The 25,856-nt window shown below is 39.4% G+C and overlaps 1 long non-coding RNA gene and 1 pseudogene across 1 annotated transcript in view; one reads left to right on the top strand and one right to left on the bottom strand.

The window, feature by feature from the left end:
- Positions 1-25,856, bottom strand: part of LOC133665394 (uncharacterized) — a 707,793-nt gene that overhangs the window by 526,048 nt on the left and 155,889 nt on the right. The window lies entirely within an intron of this gene.
- LOC133665234 (obg-like ATPase 1) overlaps positions 1-25,856 on the top strand; it is a 207,555-nt pseudogene that overhangs the window by 82,986 nt on the left and 98,713 nt on the right.

The following is a 25,856-nucleotide window of genomic DNA, read 5'->3' as shown; positions in this document are numbered from 1 at the left end:
ATACAATGATTTGCAAATCATTTTCAATCCATATTCAGTTGAATATGCTACAAAGACAACATATTTGATGTTCAAACTGATAAACTTTTTTTTTTGCAAATAATCATTAACTTTATAATTTGATGCCAGCAACACGTGACAAAGAAGTTGGGAAAGGTGGCAATAAATACTGATAAAGTTGAGGAATGCTCATCAAACACTTATTTGGAACATCCCACAGGTGAACAGGAAAATTGGGAACATTAAAATGCTCAGTCATTCACAAACAAGGATGGGGCGAGGGTCACCACTTCATCAACAAATGCGTGTGCAAATTGTTGAAAAGTTTAAGAAAAACCTTTCTCAACCAGATATTGCAAGGAATTTAGGGATTTCACCATCTGCGGTCCGTAATATCATCAAAGGGTTCAGAGAATCTGGAGAAATCACTGCACGTAAGCAGCTAAGCCCGTGACCTTCGATCCCTCAGGCTGTACTGCATCAACAAGCGACATCAGTGTGTAAAGGATATCACCACATGGGCTCAGGAACACTTCAGAAACTTGATTGATTGAAACCCACTGTCAGTAACTACAGTTGGTCGCTACATCTGTAAGTGCAAATTAAAACTCTCCTATACAAGGCGAAAACCGTTTATCAACAACACCCAGAAACGCCGTCGGCTTCGCTGGGCCTGAGCTCATTTAAGATGGACTGATACAATGTGGAAAAGTGTTCTGTGGTCTGACAAGTCCACATTTCAAATTGTTTTTGGAAACTGTGGCCGTCGTGTCCTCCGGACCAAAGAGGAAAAGAACCATCCGGATTGTTATAGGCGCAAAGTTGAAAAGCCAGCATCTGTGATGGTATGGGGGTGTATTAGTGCCCAAGACATGGGTAACTTACACATCTGTGAAGGCGCCATTAATGCTGAAATGTACATACAGGTTTTGGAGCAACATATGTTGCCATCCAAGCAATGTTACCATGGACGCCCCTGCTTATTTCAGCAAGACAATGCCAAGCCACGTGTTACATCAACGTGGCTTCATAGTAAAAGAGTGCGGGTACTAGACTGGCCTGCATGTAGTCCAGACCTGTCTCCCATTGAAAATGTGTGGCGCATTATGAAGCCTAAAATACCACAACGGAGACCCCCGGACTGTTGAACAACTTAAGCTGTACATCAAGCAAGAATGGGAAAGAATTCCACCTGAGAAGCTTCAAAAATGTGTCTCCTCAGTTCCCAAACGTTTACGAAGTGTTGTTAAAAGGAAAGGCCATGTAACACATTGGTGAACATGCCCTTTCCCAACTACTTTGGCACATGTTGCAGCCTTGAAATTCTAAGTTAATTATTATTTGCAAAAAAAAAATAAAGTTTATGAGTTTGAACATGAAATATCTTGTCTTTGTAGTGCATTCAATTGAATATGGGTTGAAAAGGATTTGCAAATCATTGTATTCTGTTTATATTTACATCTAACACCATTTCCCAACTCATATGGAAACAGGGTTTGTACTTGCATGGCGTTTTTCTACCTTCAAGGTACTCAAAGCACTTTGACACTATTTCCACATTCACCCATTCACACACACATTCACACACTGATAGCGGGAGCTGCCATGCAAGGCCCCAACCACCACCCATCAGGAGCAAGGGTGAAGTGTCTTGCTCAAGGGCACAACAGATGTGACGAGGTTGGTAGAAGGTGGGGATCGAACCAGGAACCCTCAGGTTGCTGGCACGGCCGCTCTCCCAACCGCGCTACGCCGTTCCCGTAAAAGTCCCCATAAAGTCATAAAGAAGTTTCTTAAGCGCAAAATGTATGACTAAAATAAGCTGTATTTGTTTTATTTAAGAAACATATATATTATTATCAATTTAGTTAGAATGTGTTAATTTCAGTCATTTTATGAATATGTATTTTTCATCAGAGTCCCTTCTTTGCAGTATATTTGATTTGTATTTAACTTTGTAATCAGCCTGACCTAAGCCTTGATAATAACCTTTGTGATTAACACACTGTTTCATATCATTTGGCAAGGTTTAGCCTGTTATAGTTAACTGTAAGTTGGTTAGATATAATTATTGAGTATAATTATTGAGTATGATTAAAATCAAAAGTAAGTGTTAATATTTAAGTGGGTCCTCTGTAGTGGAAATGTTGGGCTACGAGGTCAAAAAGGTTTAGAACTGCTGCCTTAAAGGCCTACTGAAATGATTTTTTTTTATTTAAACGGGGATAGCAGATCCATTCTATGTGTCATACTTGATCATTTCGCGATATTGCCATATTTTTGCTGAAAGGATTTAGTATAGAACAACGACGATAAAGTTCGCAACTTTTGGTCTCTGATAAAAAAAAGCCTTGCCCCTACCGGAAGTAGCGTGACGTAGTCAGTTGATCGCCTCCTCATATTTTCCTATTGTTTTTAATGCAGCGAGAGCGATTCGGACCGAGAAAGCGACGATTACCCCATTAATTTGAGCGAGGATGAAAGATTTGTGGATGAGGAACGTTAGAGTGACGGACTAGAATGCAGTGCAAGACATATCTTTTTTCGCTCTGACCGTAACTTAGGTACAAGCTGGCTCATTGGATTCCACACTCTCTCCTTTTATCTATTGTGGATCACGGATTTGTATTTTAAACCACCTCGGATACTATATCCTCTTGAAAATGAGAGTCGAGAACGCAAAATGGACATTCACACTGACTTTTATCTCCACGACAATACATCGACGAAACACTTTAGCTACGGAGCTAACGTGATAGCATCGTGCTTAACTGCATATAGAAACAAAATAAATAAATCCCTGACTGGAAGGATCGACAGAAGATCAACAATACTATTAAACCATGGACATGTAAATACACGGTTAATGCTTTCCAGCCTGGCGAAGGTTAACAATGCTGTTGCTAACGACGCCATTGAAGCTAACTTAGCTAGGGAGCTAACGTGATAGCATCGGGCTCAAATGCAGATTGAAACAAAATACATAAACCCCTGACTGGAAGGATAGACAAAAAATCAACAATACTATTAAACCATGAACATGTAAATACACGGTTAATGCTTTCCAGCTTGGCGAAGCTTAAAAATGCTGTTGCTAACGACGCCATTGAAGCTAACTTAGTAACGGGACCTCACAGAGCTATGATAAAAACATTAGCGCTCCACCTACGCCAGCCAGCCCTCATCTGCTCATCAACACCCGTGCTCACCTGCGTTCCAGCAATCGACGGAAGGACGAAGGACTTCCCCACGATCATCCGTGCGGTCGGTGGCTAGTGTCGGCTAGCGTGTCTGCTATCCGAGTCAAAGTCTTCCTGGTTGTGTTGCTGTAGTCCGCCGCTAATACACCGATCCCACCTACAACTTTCTTCTTTGCAGTCTTCTGTGATGTGCTGTACTCGTGGTTCGATTGAGAGTACTGCATTGTTGTTGTGGTGATTGATTGCTCATGCCTGACTGATCTCCCGGACTCAGATTCAGAGTATAAAGTATACACACTGCTGCTACACTGGTGTCCTGTCCAGTTATTATTATACCTCATAGTCCAAGACTTAACATGGTCTCAGAAGTGGCTGACTCTTCACTTGAGGCAAGCTGATCTCACGGAGACTTTAACGGATTTGCAGAGCGAGTGAAGAGGACCTGTTTGATGTGCTAGCAAGCCCCGCAGCTAGCATTAGCATCCCGGAGATGGAACAGCTCAAACCACCGTCATCTCTGCTTCTTTCTGGGAACCTGGCTGAGAATTGGCGCAGGTGGGAGCAACGTTTTCAACTGTATATGACAGCCTCTGGAGCCATTGAGAAGGATGAAAAAATTAAAGTGGCCATACTGTTGCACACTGTTGGAGAAGATGCATTGGAGGTATTCAACACATTCACTTTTGCTGATGGTGATGATAAGAAAATGGATGCTATCCTCAAGGCTTTTGAGACATATTGCAGCCCACAGAAAAATGTTGTCTTTGAGCGCTACCAGTTCTGGTCTCATAATATGGCTGATGGGATCTCAGTTGACAAGTTTGTAACAGAACTGCGCCAGAAAAGTAAGAACTGTGAGTTTGGAGCAAGTGAGACCGAAATGATCAGGGATAAGCTGGTGTTCAGCCTGAACAATGCATCTTTGAAGGAAAGGCTGCTGAGGGAAAAAGACTTAACCCTGGGGAAAGCAGTAGATCTGTGCAGAGCATCCGAAGCAGCAAGGAGCCAGATGCAAGCTATGCAACCTACACAAGCCACTGGTGAGTCACACGTCCAAGCCATGAATAGAGCTACAGCTCACACAGAGAAAAGGAAGTTCTACAAGGACAGAAGGACAGAAAATAAAAACAGAGAGTGGAGTGCACAATGCAACAAGTGTGGGAGGACACATGAACCTCGCCAGTGTCCTGCTTACGGTTCTGTATGCCACAAATGCAATAAGCAAAACCATTTTGCCAGGATGTGCTCTGCACCCACTGACAGGACGGGCACCCTGACACATAGCACAGGCACAACAACAAGACGTGGTGTCCATGACCTGGAGACTGAGCTGGATGAAGAAGTGGATGTCAATTCACTGTTTATAGGTACTGTGTCATGTGTGGATGTGAATGCAGTCACTAAAAGCAAAGACACTGCATGGTACACTATGGCTAGTGTTATGAATGTCCCGGTCAAATTCAAGATTGACACGGGAGCAGATGGGAATGTGCTGCCTATGTCCATTGTAGAGACATTTCCAGGCCGTATAAAGCTACAGCCCACAAGAACAGTGCTGGTAGCTTATGGGGGGAACCGCCTCAGACCTGAAGGGACTGTGTCACTGATGTGTGAAACTGCTAAAGCTAGAGCCAAGCTTGACTTCTTCGTGATCAACCAGTCAGCTGTGCCAATCATGGGCAGAGAGGCAAGTGAGGAACTGCGACTGGTGAAACGGATTGATGCACTTCATGAGAGATGCCCAGCCACGACAGAGAAGCTAAAGAGGACTCCGTCTACAAAAGAGGAGCTGCAGGAGATGTATCCTTCAGTTTTCACCGGGCTGGGTGAGTTCCCTGGTGTACATCACATACACACTGACCCTGCTGTGACACCTGTAGTACATGGGTGCAGAAAGATTCCTTTGGCTATCATGGACAGACTGAAGGTCACGCTGCGACATCTAGTGGACACAGATGTAATAGCCCCTGTGAATGACCCAACAGAATGGGTGAGCAGTTTGATGATCACAGAAAAGAAAAATGGCTCACTTAGGGTGTGCTTGGACCCTCAAGACCTAAACAAGGCCATTAAGAGGCAGCATTACTCCATTCCTACTCCACAAGATGTCTGCTGCAAACTAGCAGGGAAATCCATCTTCACCATTCTGGATGAGAAGGATGGATATTGGCAGGTGAAGCTGGATGAGCCATCGTCTATGCTGTGTACATTCAACACACCATGGGGCCGGTACCGCTTCAAGAGACTGCCATTTGGCATCAAGTCAGCCAGTGAAGTGTTTCAGCAGAAGAACTGTGAGACCTTCGGCGACATTGAGGGTGTACATGTCATAGCAGATGACATGATAATTGCTGCATCATCAGAACAAGAGCACGCGAACATCCTCCAGCAAGTCATGGAGAGGGCACAAGCTGCCAATGTCAAATTCAACAAGGACAAGATCCAATTCAAAATCAACACAGTGAGATACATGGGCCACATCATCACGCCAGAGGGCGTTAAACCAGATGATACCAAGGTGACCGCCATTGCCAACATGCCAGCACCAGAAGACAAGAAAGGTGTACAGAGACTGTTAGGAATGACACGGTACTTGGCCCAGTACATTCCAGGGGAGGCTACAGTGACGGCCCCTCTGAGACAGCTGCTGAGAAAAGACGCAGTATGGCAGTGGGCTCATGAACACAATGCAGCTCTGGAAAGCCTGAAGGCTGCTCTGATTCGTGCCCCAAGTCTCAAGTTTTATGACCAGCACAAACCCTTGACAATACAGGCAGATGCGTCTAAAGATGGACTGGGGGCGTGTCTTCTACAGGAAGGCTTCCCGCTGAGCTATGCCTCCCGAGCATTGACAGACACAGAGCAGAACTATGCTCAAATTGAGAAGGAGCTGTTGGCCATTGTGTTTGCAGCCAAGCGCTTCCACCAGTACATATATGGGAAAACAGTGACTGTGCAGTCGGATCACAAACCTCTTGAGGTGATCTTCAAGAAACATCTGGGCAAAGCACCAGCAAGGCTACAGCGGATGCTTCTCCAGCTGCAGTGCTATGATCTAGAAATTGCATACACTCCAGGAACTGACATGCATGTCGCGGACACACTCTCTCGCGCTGTGGTGACAGGACGAGTCGATGACCTCACGGAGAACCTGTTCGAGGAGAAGGTTGTGTATGCCATGGAGGCCACAGATGCCTTGAGTGAAAACATGCTCAAGCAACTCCAGGGAGCAACTGCAGCAGACAAGGTGTTGCAGGTAGTGATACAAGCACACCAGACAGGCTGGCCAGGGAGGAGACAACGCTGTGACGGCATGTTACACCAATACTGGCCTATCCGTCACACAGTGAGTGTCAAAGATGGTGTAGTAATGGCGGCTGATAAGATAGTCATTCCCCAGAGCATGAGAGCCGTCATCATGGATAGATTGCACCTTGCACACCAAGGTGTTCAGCGAATGAAAGCCCATGCCAGGAAGGTCCTGTACTGGCCAGGAATGGCACAGGACATAGAGAAGAAAGTAGAAATGTGTGCCACATGTCAGCAACTGCAGCCACAGAACCAAAGGGAACCTCTCCAGTCACACGAGATACCTGAACTGCCATGGTTGAAACTGGGGACTGACATATTTGAGCTGCATGGACAGTCATATCTCCTGATTGTAGACTACTTGACAAAGTACCCAGAAGTGCTAAACCTACCAGATAAGACAGCCCACTCGGTCATACAAAAGATGAAGTCGGTCTTCTCCAGACATGGGATTCCCAAAGAGTTGGTGAGTGATCATGTTCCTTTTGCAAGCTGTGAGATGCAGAAGTTTGCTGCAGAATGGGGCATCAAGCTGACACATTCTAGCCCTGGATACCCACAAGCCAATGGGCTTGCAGAAAATATGGTAAAAACTGTGAAACGCTCACTGAAGAAAGCAGCTGCAACAGGGACTGACCCACATCTGGCTTTGTTGTCATTGAGAAACACACCGGTGACGGGCCTTGATGTCTCCCCAGCGCAGATGTTGATGGGACGCGTCCTGAGAAGCCCTCTCCCGCGCACCAGTGCTGTGCTGCAACCTTCAACTCCTAAAGACGTTCATGACAGACTTCGACAACTGCAGACTCAAAGAGAGAAGTACTATAATGTGGGCACCAGGCCACTGCCTGAACTGACTCCTGGGACCACAGTGCACATGAAGACGAGGCAGGGTTGGAAACCTGCTGTTGTACTAAGCAAGAGAGTAGAGCCACGCTCTTACTGTGTGGAGTCACCGGCAGGCGTGATCTTCAGGAGAAACAGACGACACCTGAGGAGAATTCATCCGAGTCTGCTTGAGAATGCTGATCCTGAGTCCGTCGACCAGCCGGAGACTGTGTACGATGACCCACAGACCCTGCAGGACGAGACACCCGCCACTGAGGCCCTGAACAACCAGAACTCCCAGTCCGGCACGTGCGGCGCTACACGCCACACCAGATCTGGGAGGGCTGTCGTTCCGCCTGCGCGGTACAGAGACTATGACACGAGCCAACGCTGAAGGTTGTGCTCCACCGGTGGGCCATGTTCTGGAACCTCTGACCCCAAAGAAGAAACACATGCTCGGCAATCACACAGTTAAACGTTAAACTTGCATGAAACACATTGACAGGAACCCCGCACTCTTAAAACCTTTTCACACAGCACACGTGGACTTTTCCATGCCATGAGTATTTTTTTATTTTGTTTCTGTGCTCTACCTAAGTTCATTTTTGCCACTATGTTGCAAAAAAAAAAAAAAAAAAAAAAAAAAAAAAACGACAAAGGAGAGAATAGGTTAACAAATTGCAAAAGATTCACCAACACAGATGTCCAGAATACTGTGGAATTATGAGATGAAAACAGTTATTTTGTATTGGATACAATGGGGTACCGATACTTCTGTTTCACTGGTTACGTCACGCGCATACGTCGTCATCCAATGACGTTTTCAGCCGGAAGTTTCGCGGGAAATTTAAAATTGCACTTTATAAGTTAACCCGGCCGTATTGGCATGTGTTGCAATGTTAAGATTTCATCATTGATATATAAACTATCAGACTGCGTGGTCTGTAGTAGTGGGTTTCAGTAGGCCTTTAAACTATACCTATTGTATTGGATCTCGGGTGTACAGATGGGTGTATTTTATTAATTGATTTCTTGTTTTTCTTGCGAATCCCGTAATTCTCACCATGCCTTTTTCTGCTACTCATTGATTCCATTTTATGGATATGATTTATTCCTGCTGTTACAAGGAGAGAGGAAAATCCATACTGATGCTCCATTGTGTGTCCTTGCGCTGCAGGTGCATTCGACGATGGGGATATCATCTGTTGAGGGGACCCAGTGAGGGACATGGAGATCATCCACGAGGAGCCGAGCCTAAAGGACGAAAGAGATGATGGTCCCTATTATTGACAAGCTGGAGAAGACGGCCATTAGAGGCGTCGACAAGAACCTCAAACTAAATATGTGAGTCAGTGTCTCAGCAGGCTCTTTGCTCCCCCCTCAGACTCCCGTCTATCAGCCCCCCCATGCAGCACAGCACAAATAATAACCCTCCCACACACGCACACTCTCTCTCTCTCATTCTCTCTCTCACACACACAAACACACACACAAACACACACACATTCATGTACTTATTACCTTCTTGGGATCTGCGAAAAATGCCTACCTCTTTAGGACCACCCTTTCTAGATATATAAAGATTAGTATTTACAACATTAATAATATATACATACTATGCAAATATATATATAAGCTTGTTGTGAAAAATGAGTTGGAATTTCACAAGAAAAAGGTCACAATTTCACAAGAAACACAGCATTATAATAAAAGTCGTAATTTTACACAACGCAAGTCAACATTTTACAAGAAAAACTGAACATTTGTGCAATATTATGATAAAAGTTGGAATTTTGCCCAATAACAGTCGCAATTTTACAAGAAAAGCTTAAAATGTTGGCAATTTTATCAAAAGATTTGTAATATTACTCCACAAAAGTCCCCTTTTTTTTTAAAGAACATTTTAAAATGTTGGCAATATTATAGTAATAATCTGAATTTTACTTGCCATTACTATGACAAAGTCATCATTTTACTCAAAACATTTTACAAGAACGACAAAAACATTGGCAATGTTGTGATAAAAGTCAGAATTTTCTATGACAAATGTCACCATTTTGCATTAAAAAGTAATCGTTTTACATAAATAAGTCATCATTTTACGAGACAATATTGCAATATTACAGAAAGAGAAAGAATATGAGAAATTGTTCCCAATTTTATAAGAAAAAAGTCGACACATTGTGAGAAAAAGACTGCTTTTAGTTCATTTATATTTTATTTTTATTTTTTGTTTGTAATTGGTTATTTACTTCAAGTTATTACAGCATGTCTCTATATACATATTTATTTATTTAAAAATATATATATTTTGGCCAAAGGGGGCACATTTCAATTTCTTACACACACTTATTACATATGTTGGCCAGAGGGGGAGCACTTGTAAAACCGACACACCGTCAATTAGAAAAATCCCTCCTTTTTGGGACCACCCTCATTTTGATAGATGTCACCAGCAGGGGTGCAAATGAGACATTCTCTATTAGATGCAATGTTATTGGGACCATGATTTATGTCAGGGGTAGGGAACCTATGGCTCTCGAGCCAGATGCATCTGGCTCTCAGATAAATCTCAGCACGATAGGTAATGAATAATTCCGCTGGTAATCACAGTGTTAAAATTAACGTTCAAAATATAAAACATTCTCTTGCATTTTAATCCTTCCATCCGTTTTACTACCGCACCTGTTCAAGAAGTCGCATTAATGGTAAGACGTATTTGATTTATTATTGGTTAGCTTCAGAATAACAATGTTATTAAAAAGAATAAGAGACTTATTATACTCTAAAACAGGCCTGGGCAATTATTTTGACTCGGGGGCCACATTTAGAGAAAAAAATGTGTCTGTTTTTAGGAAAACTAATACAAAACCTCACAATAATGTCTGATTGAATGCTAAAAACTTCATGACAGACCGCCTTAAAAAACCTAATGGAATTGTAAATGTTTCTATGAACGATAAAACACTGAATATTGACAAAATATGAATGTCACACCCCCTTTCGATCTACATATTTTACAATCAAGTGAAACACAACAAACAGTGAAATATGATCGTGAAGGGTACAAAATAAACCAACCTACAATTTGATATACTGTATCTGATATATCACTAACCTTTAGAACTTTGTTGTGAAAATCTCCTTCCGCGTCTGTGGAAACGCTTCCCACCCACACTGCTTGGTGCCTCGTCTGAGCTGCTGTGACGTCGATTACCATAGTAACTAATTAGATGACCATAGTAACTAGTATATCATCCAAAAGCGCAGATTCCAACCATTGAAGTATTTAGTATAGTTCAAGACTTACGGTCAATAGAAACAATCACTGCACATCATAATGGCAGCTACACTTTACATCTTAAACATCTAAAAAAAATTATTTGGGAATGTCCGGCGGGCCAGATTGAAAAGCTTAACGGGCCTTAATTTGCCCAGGTCTGCTCTAAAACATGTCGGTCCTCCTTAAAAATGTGCGCATTTAGTTGTATTCAGTGTTTAAAAAAATATTATACGGCTCTCTCGGAATACATTTTAAAATATTTGGCTTTCATGGCTCTCTCAGCCAAAAAGGTTCCCGACCCCTGATTTATGTCATCACTTGTTCACACCTCCTCATATGGAAGATACTTTTCCTTCTTCGTGTCTCAAGAAGAGTAGAAATACAAGAACACACAAACACACATTCTTGTATTTAATAACTTTTTGAGACCTCCGAAAAAATGCCTACCTCTTTAGGACCACCCTTTCTAGATATATAAAGATGTGTATCTACAACATTAATAATATAAACATACTATGTAAATATTAAAAAACTTGTTGTGAAAAATGAGTTGGAATTTCACAAGAAAAACTTAGAATTTTGGCAGTATTACAGTCGTAATTTTACTCAACAAAAGTCACCATTTTATAAGAAAACTTTAAAATGTTGGCAACATTACAATAATCATTAGAATTTTACTTGGCAAAATTATGACAAAAGTAATCATTTTACTCAAAGAATGTCACTTTTTTACAAGAACAAAAAAAAAATTGGCAATATTGTGGTAAAAGTCTGAATTTTATATGACAGATGTCACCATTTTGCATTAAAAAGTAATAATTTGAAACAAAAAAAGTAATAATTTGACATAAAAAAATGATGTTTTTACGAAAAAATAATGCAATATTACAGAAACAGAAAGTATATGAGAAATTGTTCCCAACATTATAAGAAAAAAGTCGACACATTGTGAGCAAAAGACTGCTTTTACTAAAAAAAAAAATGTTTTTTAAATTTTTTGTAATTGTTTTTTAATGTTATTTTTTTACTACAAGTTATTATTGTATGTCTCTATGTACATATTTATTTATTTTTTGTAAATTTTGTCCAAAGAGGGCGCATTTCAATTTCTTACACACTTGTTATTTCATGTGTTGACCAGAGAAGGAGCACTTTTAAAAGTGACACACCGTCAATTAGAAAAATCCCTCCTTTTTGGGACCACCCTCATATTGATAAATTTCACCACCAGGGGTGCACACACAAACTCACATTCTTGTATTTGTTACTTTCTTGAGGCCTCCGAAAAAATGCCTACCTCTTTAGGACCACCCTTTCTAGATATATAAAGATGTGTATCTACAACATTAATAATATAAACATACTATGTAAATATAAAAAAACTTGATGTAAAAAATTAGTTGGAATTTCACAAGAAAAGCTTTGAATTTTGGCAGTATTACAGTCGTAATTTTACTCAACAAAAGTCACCATTTTATAAGAAAACAAAATGTTGGCAATATTATAATAATCATTAGAATTTTACTTGGCAAAATTATGACAAAAGTAATCATTTTACTCAAAGAATGTCACTGTTTTACAAGAACAAAAAAAAAAAGGCAATATTGTGATAAAAGTCTGAATTTTATACGACAAATGTCACCATTTTGCATTAAAAAAATAATAATTTGACATATAAAAATTAATAATTTTACATAAAAAAAGTGATGTTTTTACGAGAAAATATTGCAATATTACAGAAACAGAAAGAATATGAGAAATTGTTCTCAATTTTATAAGAAAAAAGTCGACACATTGTGAGCAAAAGACTGCTTTTAGTAAAAAAAATAAATTTGTAATTGTTTTTTAATCTTAATTATTTACTACAAGTTATTACTGTATGTCTCTATGTACATATTTATTTATTTTTTGTAAATTTTGTCCAAAGAGGGCGCATTTCAATTCAATTCAATTTGGGACCACCCTCATTTTGATAGATGTCACCAGCAGGGGTGCAAATGAGACATTCTCTATTAGATGCAATGTTATTGGGACCATGATTTATGTCATCACTTGTTCACACCTCCTCATATGGAAGATACTTTTCCTTCTTCATGTCTCAAGAAGGGTAGAAATACAAGAACACACACACACACACACACACACACACACACACACACACACACACACACACACAGCAAAAGAAGAAAAAAATGTGTTTTTCTTAATCTCGACGCAATAGGTCTCCCCCCTCCGTCGCCCCCTCGGCCCATTTTCTCTCTTTCCAAGATTGAAAGTGATCAGGGGTCAGAGGTTTGCTGCTGTAGAAATCATTAATAGAGAGTTACTTATTCAGTAGACGACCCCAGGTCATTGCTCTGGGCTAATGAAAGTGTTTCCACACCGCGCTTTTTTTTAAATCTGAAGTAATACTGAAATCATGGCACCGGTTTACAGGAAACCTGCTGTAGCTTCAGTCAGGCCTTGCATGTCTGAATAAAATGTCAACCTTCTGAATAAAATGTCAACCTTAGAGATCTTTCTTCATATTTCAAACATTTATTTTTTAGCAATAGGTTAATCACAGGGTTGCCGTGGATTAATTCTGATTATTCACAAGTAAAATAGCATAGATAATAGAAGTGTGGGGGAACACATATAAGAGTAACATAAAGGCATTGTATCAACTACAGAAAAGAGCTATAAGGATTATTCATAAAGCAGATTATCTAGAACCATTGGCATTGTTAGGCCTATTTTAGGGGGGCTCAAGCCCCCCTAAAATGTTCTTAAGCCCCCCTAAATAATTTGGTGTTTAAAAAAATTTTTTTTTTTTTTTTTTTTACAAATACATGCCGACAAATTCATTATAAAGTGGCCCGAATATGAGTTTAAATAAATAATCATATAACCTGTCATTATTCACTCAGTTTCCCTTCACTTCATAGTGTAAGGTAGAGAGCCCCTTTCGTGCGTCGGTATCCAATCCATTCCACTTGTTCATATAGAAAATGCCCACATCACTCAAAATCCAGTCTGCATTTTCTCTGCGACCTTGCTTGCGGTCCTGCAGGTGTACGAAACACATTAGCACACAGCACTGCAGAACAAGAACCTTGTGTCTGCAATTGTAAATAGTTTAGTTTTTAAGTTGTGTGTTTCTTGTAGAATCTGTATAAAGTAATATACATTAGCCTATTGTTAAAATAATGAAAAAAACATCATTAAATATACAAACCCCATTTCCATATGAGTTGGGAAATTGTGTTAGATGTAAATATAAACGGAATACAAGGATTTGCAAATCCTTTTCAACCCATATTCAATTGAATGCACTACAAAGACAAGATATTTGATCTTCAAACTCATAAACTTTATTTATTTTTTGCAAATAATAATTAACTTAGAATTTCAGGGCTGCAACATGTGCCAAAGTAGTTGGGAAAGGGCATGTTCACCACTGTGTTACATGGCCTTTCCTTTTAACAACACTCAGTAAACGTTTGGGAACTGAGGAGACACATTTTTTAAGCTTCTCAGGTGGAATTCTTTCCCATTCTTGCTTGATGTACAGTTTAAGTTGTTCAACAGTCCGGGGGTCTCCCTTGTGGTATTTTAGGCTTCATAATGCGCCACACATTTTCAATGGGAGACAGGTCTGGACTACAGGCAGGCCAGTCTAGTACCCGCACTCTTTTACTATGAAGCCACGTTGATGTAACACGTGGCTTGGCATTGTCTTGCTGAAATAAACAGGGGCGTCCATGGTAACGTTGCTTGGATGGCAACATATGTTGCTCCAAAACCTGTATGTACCTTTCAGCATTAATGGCGCCTTCACAGATGTGTAAGTTACCCATGTCTTGGGCACTAATACACCCCCATACCATCACACATGCTGGCTTTTACACTTTGCGCCCATAACACACCGGATGGTTCTTTTCCTCTTTGGTCCGGAGGACACAACGTCCACAGTTTCTGAAAACAATTTGAAATGTGGACTCGTCAGACCACAGAACACTTTTCCACTTTGTATCAGTCCATCTTAGATGAGCTCAGGCCCAGCGAAGCCGACAACGTTTCTGGGTGTCGTTGATAAACGGTTTTCGCCTTGCATAGGAGAGTTTTAACTTACACTTACAGATGTAGCGACCAACTGTAGTTACTGACAGTGGGTTTCTGAAGTGTTCCTGAGCCCATGTGGTGATATCCTTTACACACTGATGTCGCTTGTTGATGCAGTACAGCCTGAGGGATCGAAGGTCACGGGCTTAGCTGCTTACGTGCAATGATTTCTCCAGATTCTCTGAACCCTTTGATGATATTACGGACCGTAGATGGTGAAATCCCTAAATTCCTTGCAATAGCTGGTTGAGAAAGTTTTTTCTTAAACTGTTCAACAATTTGCTCACGCATTTGTTGACAAAGTGGTGACCTTCGCCCCATCCTTGTTTGTGAATGACTGAGCATTTCATGGAATCTACTTTTATACCCAATCATGGCACCCACCTGTTCCCAATTTGCCTGTTCACCTGTGGGATGTTCCAAATATGTTTGATGAGCATTCCTCAACTTTATCAGTATTTATTGCCACCTTTCCCAACTTCTTTGTCACGTGTTGCTGGCATCAAATTCTAAAGTTAATGATTATTTGCAAAAAAAAAAAGATTTTATGAGTTTGAACATCAAATATGTTGTCTTTGTAGCATATTCAATTGAATATGGGTTGAAAATGATTTGCAAATCATTATATTCCGTTTATATTTACATCTAACACAATTTCCCAACTCATATGGAAACAGGGTTTGTATTTGTTTTATTGTATTGTTACATTAATAGCTGTTGTATTATTATAGGATGGCTTGTTAAACATTTCATAGGATTTTCAGAGGGTGGAAAAACCAAGACATTTAATATAAAATGTAAAATGAATAAATACATAAAAAGATTTTTAAAAAATGGTTAAAAGCCATCGTCCCGGGGAGCATTTAATTTTGTCCCGTGCATTTTTTTTACCGTCCCCAGGACGACGGGACTACGTTAATCTCAAACCCTGGAAGTTACATTTTATTGTTTGCGTTATTTGTTTCAGCATTGCACTTTGAAGATGGTCCCTCAGCTCTTTGACAGCTTTGGCAGATCAGCAGACGGACTCTAAGTCTTTCTTATTTACAGTATATATAAACGTTTCTCATTTCTATTCAGACTTCCATATATATTTACTTTCCTTAACGGCTTGCCATAATATATATATATATATATATATATATATATATATATATATATATATATATATATATATATATATATATATATATATATATATATATATATATATATATATATATGTATATTATATACAAGCCAAATTATCCCGATCCAGATATTACTTTAATTCAAGTAATTAAGTAATATTTCTAGGGCTTGAATTTACAACCATTTTAGTCACACATGTGCCCAAAATGTAATCTGTGCAACTTCAAAATATTTGGGAACAAACAATTATTGTATTGTGAGCAAAAGTCGTGGCATTAGTCTCTATGTTGTGAATGAATAACATAGAGGCTAATGCCATGACTTTCATTGTGTTTCAGTGTAGCTTCAAGGATCATGCAAGTAATTGTTTCTTGTTGATGCTGTAAACAACATGTCACTGTGCAAACCCATGTTTGTTGTTGTACTTAACACAGATTGAAAATAAACCGACTGAAATAATAATAATAACAATGATTAATTTCAAAGTCTTTGTTAGCCGTTTGTGAAGTTTTGTGCTCGTGCGCTACGTTCGCTCGCATCCTGTGCATCTCCTGGGGCTAAGCCCCCCCCCCCCCCTGTCCTTAAAAGCTAGTGACGCCCCTGTCTAGAACTCACTAACATATTATTTATTAATTCTGGTTTATTGAAACTATAGGAGCTGGTAAAGTTACGGACATGATGTGTTATGTTTAAGGCTAAAAGTAAAACATTACTAGCAAATTGACAAAAAATGTTTGTCGTCATCACTTCTGAGAATGAAGAGCATAGAAGAAAAGGTCATTTCAAACATCAGTATTCAAGGACAACTTTAAAACAAATGTGTATATCAGTGGTGGGGGTTAAACTATGGAATTCTCTTTACAATGAGATAAAAGATTGTAGAAATATATTCCAATTGAAAAAAATATATAAAGACATAACAATAAGATCATATGGACAGCCGTAAGTGATTACATTTTGCTTTATATTTATTATTTTACTTATTTTTTGTCTGGTTTTGTATTTGTTATGTATAATCCCGTGAGGTGTAATTATTATTTTTGTTCGGTTTGTACTTCTTGAAGTTTTGCACTTGTTTTTTTTTTGGGGTGTCTTTTTTTTGTTTTCATTATATTTGGATGTATTTGTTTAGTTTGTATGCTTGTGAATCTGGGCTATGCATTAAGTAAGACTACCGTATTTTTCAGAGTATAAGTCGCGCCGGAGTATAAGTCGCACCGGCCGAAAATGCATAATAAAGAAGGAAAAAAACATATATAAGTCACATTTTTAGGGGAAATTTATTTGATAAAACCCAACACCAAGAATAGACATTTGAAAGGCAATTTAAAATAAATAAAGAATAGTGAACAACAGGCTGAATAAGTGTACGTTATATGAGGCATAAATAACCAACTGAGAACGTGCCTGGTATGTTAACGTAACATATTATGGTAAGAGTCATTCAAATAACTATAACATATAGAACATGCTATACGTTTACCAAACAATCTGTCACTCCTAATCGCTAAATCCCATGAAATCGTATACGTCTAGTCTCTTACGTGAATGAGCTAAATAATATTATTTGATATTTTACGGTAATGTGTAAATAATTTCACACATAAGTCGCTCCTGAGTATAAGTTGCACCCCCGGCCAAACTATGAAAAAAACTGCGACTTATAGTCCGAAAAATACGGTACTTAATATGTTGAAGGGGCAGGAAATATAAGAGTTTCTTCATCCTGTTCCTTCTCAAGCATAGGTGTGTAAATATGTATTTAGTTGCTAAAATTTAATTGTCTATTGATCAAAAATGCACATCAATGAAGGAGATAAATAAAAAAGGAATGAATGAATTGATTTTTAATCTGTTTAATCCGTTTTCTAAAAATATATTATATATAAACATAATGTTCATGTTAACTTTTATTTATTTTTTTCCAACTCTTTTTAGGAACATTTTCAATTAGACAGAAAAGAGTGCAAGTTGAAACAGTACAATTTTTAAGTCAGTGAATTCTTCACACCCCTTCCCTTGACCCGCCCACCCACCAACCTACCCACCCACTCCACTCAGGTCAAACCAACAAGGGACATATGGCACAGGCCTACAACCAATAGGACAACAAAAACATACACGCACACACACACACACTCGTACAAAGCCAGAGACAGACATTAGAGGCTGAAAAAAATATAAATATACAAATAAAAAATAAAAAAACAATAAAAAAATAAAGGGATATTATTCCTCATCTGCGTCTGGGGATAAGTTAAAAGAGCTGACATACAGCAAGAACTGACTCCATGAGCTTTGAAACGCTTGAGCGGAGCCTTTTAGGGAAAACCGAAGTTTTTTTTAACTTTTATTTTTAAATAAGTACCGTATTTTCCGCACTATAAAGCGCACCGAATTATAAGGCGCACCTTCAATGAATGGCTTATTTTAAAACTTTGTTCATATATAAGGCGCACCGCATTATAAGGCGCACCGCATATTAAGGCGCACAGAATAGACGCTACAGTAGAGGCGAGACCTGTTGTGGCTCAATATTGGTCCATATATAAGGCGCACCGGATTATAAGGCGCACTGTCAGCTTTTGAGAAAATTGGAGGTTTTTAGGTGCGCCTTATAGTGCGGAAAATACTGTATTTATCCACTTTGACGTGAACCTGTTACTCCTTTTACATTATCCATCTATCCGTTTTCTACCGCTGGGATAATGTGCTGTTTTGAAAGATAGACTTAGACTTAGACTTAGACTTCATTTTATTGTCATTCAAATTTGAACTTTACAGTACAGATAAGAACAAAATGTCGTTGCATTAGCTGGTTTTAGTGCAGGATAAAAGAGCAATAAGGTGCCGATATAAATAAATAGATTACTGTACAGATAAATAAATTGCACTTTTGCATATGCATCCACGTTTATGGATGTATGTTGTATCGTCTTTATATTCCAGCCACTTAATTCATTTTTTGGGGGGAATTGAGGGGATTATTATGATGCGTTCAAGAGTCTTATGGCCTGAGGGAAGAATTGATTGATTAATTTTGATTGAAACTTTTATTAGTAGATTGCACAGTGAAGTACATATTCCGTACAATTGACCACTAAATGGTAACACCCGAATAAGTTTTTCAACTTGTTTAAGTCGGGGTCCACTTAAACTGATTCATGATACAGATATATACTATCAGATATATACTATCATCATAATACAGTCATCACACAAGATAATCATCAGAGTATATACATTGAATTATTTGCATTATTTACAATCCGGGGTGTGGGGTGTGGAGGGGCATTGGGGGGGTTTGGTTTGGTTGTTATCATCACTTCAGTCATCAACAATTGAGAACAGAGAAATGGACATTGAAACAGCGTAGGTCTGACTTGGTAGGATATGTACAGCAAGTAGTGGACATAGAGAGAGAGAGAGATCAGAAAGCATAAGAAAAAGTATCTACATTTGATTATTTACATTTGATTATTTACAATCCGGGGAGGGTGTTAGTTTAGGGTTGAAGTTGCCTGGAGGTGTACTTTTATTGCGGTTTTGAAGGAGGATAGAGATGCCCTTTCTTTTACACCTGTTGGAAGCGCATTCCATATTGATGTGGCATAAAAAGAGAATGAGTTGAGACCTCTGTTTGATCGGAATCTGGGTTTAACCTGGTTAGTGGAGCTCCCCCTGGTGTTGTGGTTATGGCGGTCATTTACGTTAAGGAAGTAGTTTGACATGTACTTTGGTATCAGGGAGGTGTAGCGGATTTTATAGACCAGGCTCAGTGCAAGTTGTTTTACTCTGTCCTCCACCCTGAGCCAGCCCACTTTGGAGAAGTGGGTAGGAGTGAGGTGTGATCTGGGGTGGAGGTCTAGAAGTAATCTGACTAGCTTGTTCTGGGATGTTTGGAGTTTAGATTATTAGCTGTTACAGAACCTGGAGGTTCTGCTACGGAGGCTTGGTCAGCTTTAGGGGCATTTAGAGTTGGGTGTCATCAGCATAAGAATATGTATTTTGTAAGAAACGGATGTACAACTTAAATAGAGCGCACACAAGCCAATAAGTCCGTTAGCATGCTAATGTTGGTACACGAAAGTGACTTTTTCTTCGCTTCTTTTCGCCAGAAATGGAACACCAAAAGCACCAATGGAGGACTGCGCTACCAAAGCAAACATCATGATATCTGTGTGGCAAAATAACAAACTGGAGCAGCCAAAAAGTCGCGCGGCAACATGCAAACTTTTTGCGATATCTCTGTTTTGATGGGTGGCACACGTGTAAGAAGTTTCAATACAAGCAACTTAATAATGCACACAATCAAGCTAACGAGGCGGGACAAAAACAACAAACCCTGACAAATTCATTCCAGCGGGAAAAACTAGTTTTCCTGAGAATCCCAACATGAAGTCAGTGTTTGCGGTAAACTAATGGAATTCATAGTATTGGATGATTAACCGCTGTCAGTGGTGAAGAATGTGGGATTTCGCCGCTGGCCTGGTCGTAAATAAATGACCGAAACATCCCTTCCAGACCTGTATAAAACTGTTAGCCAACCCATCTTCACAAAATTACAAGGCACGGACTTTGTCACCTTAACGACAAGATATTTGGAGCAGTCATGTCTCGTCTTTACTAGTGATTATCTTAACAGCACAGGGTCGGCCAGGGGGCTATAGCATCTAATAGGTAGACACCATTGGTAAGTTTTCTTGCATTTTTACAGAATTTGTATGTAGGAAACCTTCCAAAGCATCTTAAAAATGGGAATAATCTCTTCAACTTTAGGGGGCATTGCAAAAGGCCCTGTTGGCTCGCAGCTGATATACACTATATTGCCAAAAGTATTTGGCCACCTGCCTTCACTCACATATGAACCTGAAGTGCCATCCCAAGAAATTGTCCAAAATGTTTTGGTATCATGGAAAATTCAAAGTTCCTTTCACCAGAACTAAGGGGCCAAGCCCAACTCCTGAAAAACCAACCCCACGCCATAATTCCTCCTCCACCAAAGTTCACACTCGGCACAATGCAGTCCGAAATGTAGCGTTCTCCTGGCAACCTCCAAACCCAGACTGGTCCATCAGTTTGCCAGATGGAGAATCGGGATTCATCACTCCCGAGAAGGAGTCTCCACTGCTCTAGAGTCCAGTGGCGACGTGCTTTACACCACTGCATCCCACGCTTTGCATTGAACTTGGTGATGTATGGCTTAGATGCAGCTGCTCGGCCATGGAAACCCATTCCATGAAGCTCTCTGCGTACTGTACGTGGGCTAATTGGAAGGTCACATGAAGTTTGGAGTTCTGTAGCAACTGAACGTGCAGAAAGTCTTTGCGCTATGCGCTTCAGCATCCGCTGACCCCTCTCTGTCAGTTTACGTGGCCTACCACTTGGTGGCTGAGTTGCTGTTGTTCCCAAACTCTTCACTTTTCTTATAACAAAGTTGACTTTGGAATATTTAGGAATGAGGAAATTTCAGGACTGGATTTATTGCACAGGTGGCATCCTATGACAGTTCCACGCTGGAAATCCTTGAGGGCGGCCCATTCTTTCACAAATGTTTGTAGAAACAGTCTCCATGCCTAAGTGCTTGATTTTATACACCGGGCCAAGTGATTAGGACACCTGAATCTCATCATTTGGATGGGTGGCCAAATACTTTTGGCAATGTAGTGTATTTCAATTCCTCTATTTTTTTAATTTTACCTCGCAGGGATCCCTGATCACTGGAGGATTAGGGGAATATGAATGGCTAGGCTTAGTACATACCAAGCAGGACCACACAAGAAGCTAACCACTAAAGTTTAACGATTAGTCCAGTGGTTCTCAAATGGGGGTACGCGTACCCCTGGGGGTACTTGAAGGTATGCCAAGGGGTACGTGAGATTTTTTTTAAATATTCTAAAAATAGCAACAATTCAAAAATCCTTTACAAATACATTTATTGAATAATACTTCAACAAAATAAATGTTAAGAATTAAGTTCATGAATCCAGATGGATCTTTATTACAATCCCCAAAGAGGGCACTTTAAGTTGATGATTACTTCTATGTGTAGAAATCTTTATTTATAATTGAATCACTTGTTTATTTTTCAACAAGTTTTTAGTTATTTTTATATATTTTTTTCCAAATAGTTCAAGAAAGACCACAACAAATGAGCAATATTTTGCTCTGTTATACAATTTAATAAATCAGAAACCGATGACATAGTGCTGTATTTTACTTCTTTATCTCTTTTTTTTAACCAAAAATGCTTTGCTCTGATTAGGGGGTACTTGAATTAAAAAAATGTTCACAGGGGGTACATCACTGAAAAAAGGTTGAGAACCACTGGATTAGTCGACTGGTCGGGTTACAAAGCAAACACATACATGTATTTATTGGCTCTCATTTTTCAAAGTTGTTTTAGGCATGTCCTTACGAACAACAAATATGAATGTGTATTCATATATCCATACATTTTCTTAATTAGACTAATCACACTTTTAATTTTGGATTAATCAGGATTAATCACAGGTTATTACTCCTTTGCATAATTTAAATTACCTTAAAAGAAGAGCCCAATATTTGGACACAAAAGTCATGTAATTGTCAGAAAGTCATAAAAAAAATGTTTTACTTAAATGTTATTAATTGGCTCAAAATCTGGTGACAGTTTTATCTAAAGTTCAGTCAGGGTTTATTTTTGAAGATAGATTTGTCAGTGAGCTCACAAGTCATCTTTGCACTGACATGATCACCTGTATTACAACATATTTCGTCTTTCAGGTCACCATCCGCTGTTAGGATAAAGGAGCATGAACAGTCCAAATAAATTGTGTGGTTAATCTGTGTATATACATGATAAATGAAATAATCTTTTGTGATTAATCGCATGTTATTTTTGACAGCCTACATATGACGATGGTTATTTAAAAAAAAAAAAAAAAATCATATTAAATTGTCCTAATTTTAGAGGTTTGGAAAAAAGGCTTACAATGATTTGTATCAATGGGTGTAAAAACCGTGCAATGTCGGGCCGATAAAAATGTGTGAAAAGGCAGCGACGTTGTTAAGATGCTACGGGCACCTTGAGCTGTGATTTGACTGTAAATGTCCCATGATGCATTTAAAAAAGAGGGATGTGGCATTTCACGCAGAGCAGTGTGCCCTATTTCAAGCCCCCGCCACTCTTCGGCTCGGACCACTCATTACACTAACGAGAGGGGCTATTTCACCTGCTTCCCAGCCCCCACCACTTGCACACCCTGTCGCCCCACTAACCGGAGCCATTCAGCCCAGGCAGGTGGCCGCTTTGCGCCCATAATTGCTGACAATTTTTGGCAATGAATAAAAATGATCTACATTACTCGTCAAAGGTTGTGCGAGGCAAGTCACATCTATGGAAGACCTCTTTAGATGGCCAAGGGAAGAATGGTGCTTATCAAAGGCTGCGGCAGGCTTTTAAGACACCGTGTGATTGTCTCCCAGCCGGCTGTGTGGGCCTCGCTCAGCTGCCGCCAGTCGCATATTTGCATGTTTATGTCGCCGTCCACGCCTTTAAATGCACGTCCACGCTTTGTCTTCAAACGCACAACTGAAGGGAAGATTTGAATCTGTTCACCCAAATAATACTGTGCAATGTTTACCACAACATTGAATTTACATGATGTTTATAGTCCAATTGCTTTTATTTAGCGTGATGTTACAAAATAGAAATAAAACAAGTGTGAAGTGAAGTGAATTATATTTATATAGCGCTTTTCTCTAGTGACTCAAGGCACTTTTACATAGTGAAACCCTATATCTACGTTACACTTAAACCAGTGTGGGTGGCACTGGGCGCAGGTGGGTAAAGTGTCTTGCCCAAGGACACGACGGCAGTGACTAGGATGGTAGAAGCGGGGATCGAACCTGGAATCCTCAAGTTGCCACTCCACCAACCGAGCTATACCGGCCGGTTAAAAAATAAAAACATTACAACATTACAATCCAAAACTAATGTGAAGTATCCAAACAACAGAAGAGTAAGTGTTCATTACATTTTGACACGTGTAGATAGAACATGTTCAAACAGAAAATAAGCAGTGAATAAACAAGTAGATTAATAATTAATTTTGTACCGCTTGTCCTTCATAATGTAGACAAAATAATAGGTAGATAAATGACACAATATGTTACTGCAGACTAATTAGGAGACTTTGTTTGCTTACTTACTAATAAAAGACAAGTTGTCTAGTATGTTCACTAATAAGAAACATATGTTTAATGTACCGTAGGATTTTTTTTGTTAAAATAAAGCCAATAATGCCTTTTTTTGTTGTCCCCTTTATTTAGAAAAGCATCGAAAAGTATCAACATACATTTTGGTACCGGTACCAAAATATTGGTATCGGGACAACCCTTGTCCCTGCCATGCCAAGCCTTTACAATAAATGCCAACAATAAGCCCCTACCATACAGTAAAATGTTTGTGAAGAACGTTGGTTATGCAACAGTTTCACTGTATTGTTTTTAAATTTGCACCCTGCTGCTAAAATGCTATGTTGAGTGAATAGCAAAAATAATAAAACAGATTAAAATCATTCAGGGAGATAATTTAATGCAGGCCTGGGCAATTATTTTTACTCGGAGGGGGTTAAATTTAAAGAAAAAAATGTGTCTGGGGGCTGGTATATCTATTTTTAGGAACAAAACCTCACAATAATGTCTGATTGAACGTTAAAAACGTTATGACAGACCGCATTAAAAAACAGAATTGAATTATTTATTTTTTTACTGAATGAGTCCCCCAGAATGTACATGAAAATAAAGAATGTGGGTTTTACAATATCAACTATGAAGGATAAAACACTGAATATTGACAACACATGAACGTCACACCCCCTCTTCATCCACATATTTTACAAATAAGCAAAAGACAACAAAAATGCAACAAACACAGAGAAATATGAACGTGAACGGTAAAAAATAAACCCACCAAAATCGGATATATGTCATATATCACTAAGCTTTAGAACTTTGTTGTAAAGATCTCCTTCCACGTCTCTCCCTGACACCCACATTTCAGGCTCTGGAAACACTATGTGGAAACGCTCCCCACCCACACTGCTTGGTGCCTCGTCTGAGCTGCTGTGACTTAGATGACCATGGTAACTAATTAGATGACCATAGTAACTAATTAGATGACCATAGTAACTAATTAGATTACCATAGTAAATAGTATATCATGCAAAAGCGCAGATTCCAACCATAGAAAGACTTAGTATAGTCATACTTGCCAACCTTGAGACCTCCGAATTCGGGAGATTGGGGGGAGGAGTATATTTATAGCTAGAATTCACTAAAATTAAAGTATTTCTTATATATATATATATATATATATATATATATATACACTACTGTTCAAAAGTTTGGGGTCACCCAAACAATTTTGTGGAATAGCCTTCATTTCTAAGAACAAGAATAGACTGTCGAGTTTCAGATGAAAGTTCCCTTTTTCTGGCCATTTTGAGCGTTTAATTGACCCCACAAATGTGATGCTCCAGAAACTCAATCTGCTCAAAGGAAGGTCAGTTTTGTAGCTTCTGTAACGAGCTAAACTGTTTTCAGATGTGTGAACATGATTGCACAAGGGTTTTCTAATCATCAATTAGCCTTCTGAGCCAATGAGCAAACACATTGTACCATTAGAACACTGGAGTGATAGTTGCTGGAAATGGGCCTCTATACACCTATGTAGATATTGCACCAAAAACCAGACATTTGCAGCTAGAATAGTCATTTACCACATTAGCAATGTATAGAGCAGAGGTGGGACCAAGTCATTGCTTTGCAAGTCACAAGTAAGTCTCAAGTCTTTGCCCTCAAGTCTCGAGTCAAGTCCTGAGTCAAGACAGGCAAGTCCCGAGTCAAGTCCAAAGTCAAGACTGGAAAGTCTCAAGTCGAGTCCCAAGTCCTTCATTTTGAGTTTCGAGTCCTTTCAAGTCCTTTTAACCACAGACTAATATTTTTACACAGATTGT

The sequence above is a fragment of the Entelurus aequoreus genome, linkage group LG14, assembly GCF_033978785.1.
Source record: "Entelurus aequoreus isolate RoL-2023_Sb linkage group LG14, RoL_Eaeq_v1.1, whole genome shotgun sequence".
Classification (NCBI taxonomy): domain Eukaryota; kingdom Metazoa; phylum Chordata; class Actinopteri; order Syngnathiformes; family Syngnathidae; genus Entelurus; species Entelurus aequoreus.
This window is presented reverse-complemented; position numbering and strand designations above follow the sequence as displayed.